The 5340-nt window shown below is 38.4% G+C and overlaps 1 protein-coding gene across 1 annotated transcript in view; it reads right to left on the bottom strand.

The window, feature by feature from the left end:
* The window catches only part of lactbl1b (lactamase, beta-like 1b), a 24338-nt gene extending 19353 nt beyond the window's left edge, over positions 1-4985 (bottom strand). Inside the window, exon 1 of the mRNA XM_034870206.1 lies at positions 4796-4985. The gene's annotated coding sequence lies outside the window, so the exon portion shown is untranslated. The remainder of the gene's footprint in view (positions 1-4795) is intronic.
* Positions 4986-5340: the final 355 nt, after the last annotated feature.

Raw genomic sequence — 5340 nt, 5'->3', positions numbered from 1 at the left:
GGGTGCTGTCACAGAGTGGGGTGATGAATCGCACAAATGGTAATACCAACGACCACTTTCCGACATGAAGGCTGTAATTAAGTGGAACGTGTAGCTGTTCCCTCCTTTTTACTTCCAAAGCATTTTTCTTTAGTTTTTGTTCCTCAATAGGCCCACTGTACTGTACTGTACCCGGTATTTCCAAAAATACTGGTCCACATTACCGCTCAAAGGTTTGGGGTCACTTCGAAATTTCCATTGCACTCCATTGTAGACACAACACCAGCTGAGAAATCAGTTGCATTGTTCTTTTCAACCAGGGCAGCAGTCTTTACATTAAATTATGGGCTTACATAAATGCAAAAGGTTCTCCAATGTTTTGGTCTAGTCTACATCTAGTTTTTTTTAAAATTATGTCAGATCAGTGAGCAGAATGAGCCTTTGGGACATTGGATTAATGGTTGCTAATAATGGGCGATGTAGATTTTGCATTAAAGATCACCCACCTTCTCAGATCAGCTGGTATTCTATCTATAATGGAATAGAATGGACATTTTTAAATGACCCCAAACTTTGGACCGGTAGTGTAATTTGTTTCTTCTTTTCTCTGAAACTCCCAGTTGCTACTCGCTTGTTTTCTTGTTTTCTTCCATCATGTCTACAGTTAAGCCAGGGCAAGCCTGCCTGCGGGAACATGTCAGTATTTTTAGTTATATTTATCTTATATTATAAAAGCAGGTTACATTGTTGGTATTGCGAGACGTGATGATATTTCTTAACAGGAACAAAATGAAAAAAGTCTTCATCCCACCATACAATGATTTGTCACAGGATTTTTCAAAAAGCCTCCGTCTTTGGAGGTCTACCTGCAGTAATTCTGATCCGCTAGACTAGTTGAAACACACCAAAACAATAGACCACAGCAACACAACCAGAGGGAAACAGAGGATTTAAAAAGAAATCTCAACACAGAAGACATAGAAGTTGCAATAGCAAGATAAATGAAATATGACAAATACTGTTAGAGTCTTATTACTTCACTTCACCGATTGTAGCAGTATATATTATTTTGGTGTTTACATATACAATTAATCATACTGTGTAATATCTCTAATTACTCTTGTACAGAATAAATGTACAGATGAATAGAGGGATTTTTTTCTACTCTATTTATCTGTACATATTTCTGTCTTTGTGGTGCTTTTCTTATATTGTAATCGCAGTAATCTTACAGTTATTTTATAGGTGTGTACAAGTCTCAGGGTTTATGGGTGAGTTGCCACAGTCTTTTATGCTTTTCTCTAACTATCGACCCATATATCTTTCAAAGATTATTTTCTGGGGGCGTGTTCCCCATTTCAGGGTAACAGTGGATAGACAGGAAAGGTAGGAGAGATATTGGGTGGGGGATGATAACAAAGGGGTGCGAGCTCTTACTGGGTGAGCTGGAGGTTGCACCTATGGAGGAGTTTCTTTACCAAAGCTACACAGAGACATGCTGCATTTCATTAACTCAGAGTGCATGCAGGCAGTGAAGTAAATTCCAACTTTTAGCAAAGTAATTACTATTGTTTTTATCTGAACAAAATACACCTCAGCTTAGAATGACTCACAAGTCTCAATCATAACATTTCATCAAACTAGAGAAAGAAAGGTTCAATATATTTTGGTAGTATGTTGCATTAAGAAGTTCAGTCCATACTCAGCACGACATTGATTCAACTAAATTAAAGACTTTTACAGTTCTGATGAATTGATTTTGTCATGGAGGAAAGTTTAAAAGCAGGAGTCCAGTTGCTCTGATTACAAAATCTGAATCCAAATGGAAACCCAAGTAGAAAATTGGACACTGAAACAAGAGAATACTAATATACACAAGGAAATGAGGGTGCTAATGAGAGACAGGTGACGGCTGACGAGGAACAGGTGAAACTCATGAGGGCAGGGCAGACATTCACATAGGCGGAAAACCCCCACGGCAGGAAGTAAAACAAGACATGCAACATGAGGGAGTAAGTGTGCAAACATAGGCACCGATTTATTCCGGGTTTTTTAAAGGGCGCACCCCCTTTAAGGAAAAGTAGTCTAAATGGTTTGCATTTCAGACGGCCGACACAAACACACTCCTATCAACTCGATAGTAAAGCCGTAAAGCAGGCTATATTTCAACTCAGGATACGATTGGAGATCAAAAGTTTAACTGACACAACCGCGATCAGCTTTGTGGGTGGTATCAGCACCTCTGCCCAGAAACCTGTTCAACCCAGAGGTGAACTGTCCCCCGCTCCACAATCCCATTTCCCCTTCTCACATGGCTTCTCTGTGCACGGTTCTCAGCAAACAGGCGAGCTAATTCGCCAGTTCCCAACACGGTGAAATGATAGATAATTCTGTAAAAAAAGGTTTCAGGAATTTATTTGTTAAGTGCTCATACCGCCCCTGTTATGCCCCTGGCGGCTGCTTGCTTTGCTCGCTACTGCAAGGTGTAGTCCAACTATGAGTAGCGTATTATGCCGTTTACCTTAAAAGGTGCCCTGCCACACGTATTTCATTACTTCTTGGTAATGTCTGAAGTTCTACTATGGACTCTGTAACATTTTTTGTGGAAAAAAATGCCTTGGTTACCTTGTTTCAAGCCATTCTAGCATGGTATACAAAGCCTGCAGGAAGACTTGATTTGTGCCAGTTCTCATTAATATTCAACAAGCTAAGCTGCTTTACTCTGACTGGCTAACAGCTAGCCAATGAGAGCCTGGCTATCAGCATCTTTACCCAGCGCAAGTGGGTGAATATTAATGAGCTCAGGCAACATGACATCAGACTGACCAGCTTTAGTAATTGGTCTGATTTCCCCATTTCTATTTTCCAGTGGCTACGAAGCTGACAGAGGAGCTAGTTGTTCATTTTTACATTCATGACATAACACAAACACATATGGACCTAACATATGTCAAATAATGCATGTAAAAAACGATTATGTAAATTCAAATTAAAAAAGGTAATGTGTCTTGCATTTCAAGGTCTCCAAACCTCTTAAAATTCCATTAAATATCCAGTACCAAGCTAAAACCTGACCACTCATTCAGTGTGTCAGAGTTAATGAGCCAAATTAGCCATTAGCTTCTGAAGTGCTGACCTGGCTGCATCTTTCCAGCAGTGTCATTAGCCTGGTTTTGAAACTGATGGTCCTGTGACTGAAAATTCAATTTTTCTGATTTATTTTTACGTTGTTTTGAAGTTCTAATACATCAAGGGAAGGAACATTGTTCTGGGACATTAGTCAATTTAATGTGAAGTCCTCAAAATAATGCAGGTTGTGAGTTATATAGATGGTTTTTTTTCACCGCCTGCATGGAGGCATGATCTTTTTAGAGTTGGATCAAAAGGGAAATTTGGTTAAAATAGAATGAACTTAGTTTAAAACAAGAATAAGAGTTTACAGCCAGGCTAGCAGCTGGTACCATGCGGTAGCCGTGCTGTGAGCTAAATGCTAACATCTGCATGCTAGGAGGCTGACAGTGACAATGGTGATGTGACGCATGTGTCAAAAAATGAATAATTTAACTAGACAGCTTGTGTAAACTTAAAAAAAATCAACTCAAATACAATTTAATCTGCTGTAATGTCATATTTTAAACTGATTTTAGGCATAACGTGTTTGCAAAGATAGATGAAGGGTGTGAGGTTCAAATGTCCAATGAGAGATAAAAGACACTAGTGTGTGTGTTGGGAAATATCACAACATTTGCTAAGTAATGCATAAATAACCATTGCAATAACTGCAATGACTACTCTAGTACATTATGCAGCAATGAGCATGAGCAGCAATTGTTGGTAATACAACAAATACAATTTTTATTAATGTATTGCCTCACACTATCTTCTTCTTTTGCTTTGCTGTGTGCTGTCTGCTACAGTGACCCACATTCTGTTAGAAACAGAATTTAAATTTCATTTAAGTCAAACAGTCTAAAATAATAGTGTCCACTGGCGTTCCCATTCTTGTCATAATTATACATTTCACAAAGCAACTTGTCATTTTGACGCAATACAAATGCATTATGTGTAGACAGTCTATGGGTTTGATTCTGTGATAAATACCTGTGACTGGGTGGTTCCTATTTTGTACAGTTTACAGAATACACAGTCGTTGCAGTACAACTGTTACACTTACATTTTCCGGGTTTAATTATGCAGTTCAAACTTCATAATCAGTGCTCCTAATCATAACTGCAGATACCCAGTTAATGGTGTTTTCAAAATCTGATCTATACCTGATGACAACATAATAAAGAAGCCCATGTGTCAACTGATAAGATATAAGATTACAATAGAAGCAAGTGATCCAACCTCCTGTCAGTCAAAATAGAAAAGTAAAAGTAGCCTAACTTTGTCGTTAAAATATGCCTTCTGAGAATGAAAAATAGATTTTTATGAACATGAGCAATGTAGAGCAAAAAGCATTTATTATTACAGTTTGATCTTCTGTTTCACACCAGCTAATATACATTTGACATTTCATTTGATGCTATTGTTTTCAGGTAGTTGCAGTCATGACATTAAGCAGCAGTAAACTGCAGGAATGAAGGAAATAAATGAAGATGCACAGCTCTAGTGCTGTCAGAAAACTAAGGGTCATGTTTATAAAGTTATCAGAAAGGCAGAACAGTTGAGAATGAAGAGATGCGCTCCATGCACAAATCATCTACTGTGGAATCAGGGCTGGAAAAACATGTTACATAAGCTGGAATGAATAAATCATCGCTTTCCAGGCCTTGAAACACTACGTTGTGACCGGGATTCATTGTACACTTACCTTATGTTCTGAATCTACCGCTTCTCAGTCTTTTATCGAAACAGTAAGACAGAAATATTCCGCTTTTGTGACGTCTGGGTTCGGGAGCTCGAAGCGAGGTCCTGACAGATGTTGGTGTCATGGTTATGGTTAAATCCTACTTGTATGAATCCCAGCATTCTGGATTAACTATCACAGACAGCCAATGGCCACATCTGCCATGGGACAAAAATAAAACGGGTGTCCTCGCAGTGTGTATTTTTTGTGTGTGTGTGTGTGTGTGTGTTCTTTAACATTTGCATAACGTGTTTTTTTGTTTAAGAGGGCAAGTTCACTTCACAAAACAAAAAGCCCACTGGTGCTATTCTTCCTGAACTGGAAATAGTTTTAGGGAAGTATTACATCAATGAGGTTATGGGTCTTGAGGTTGTATATTCTCTAATAGAATGCAATGCAAATGTACATAGATACATTAAAAATGCTTTTTGTGGTTTAAATGTAGCTTTTTGCAGACTGATCACCTAAAAATTCATGCAACCTCTCTGCGAGCAGCATATTGTTGGTTT

The sequence above is a fragment of the Etheostoma cragini genome, chromosome 4, assembly GCF_013103735.1.
Source record: "Etheostoma cragini isolate CJK2018 chromosome 4, CSU_Ecrag_1.0, whole genome shotgun sequence".
In the NCBI taxonomy this organism is placed as follows: Eukaryota; Metazoa; Chordata; class Actinopteri; order Perciformes; family Percidae; genus Etheostoma; species Etheostoma cragini.
The sequence above is the reverse complement of the archived record's forward strand: the minus strand, read 5'-3'. Positions and strand labels throughout refer to the sequence as shown.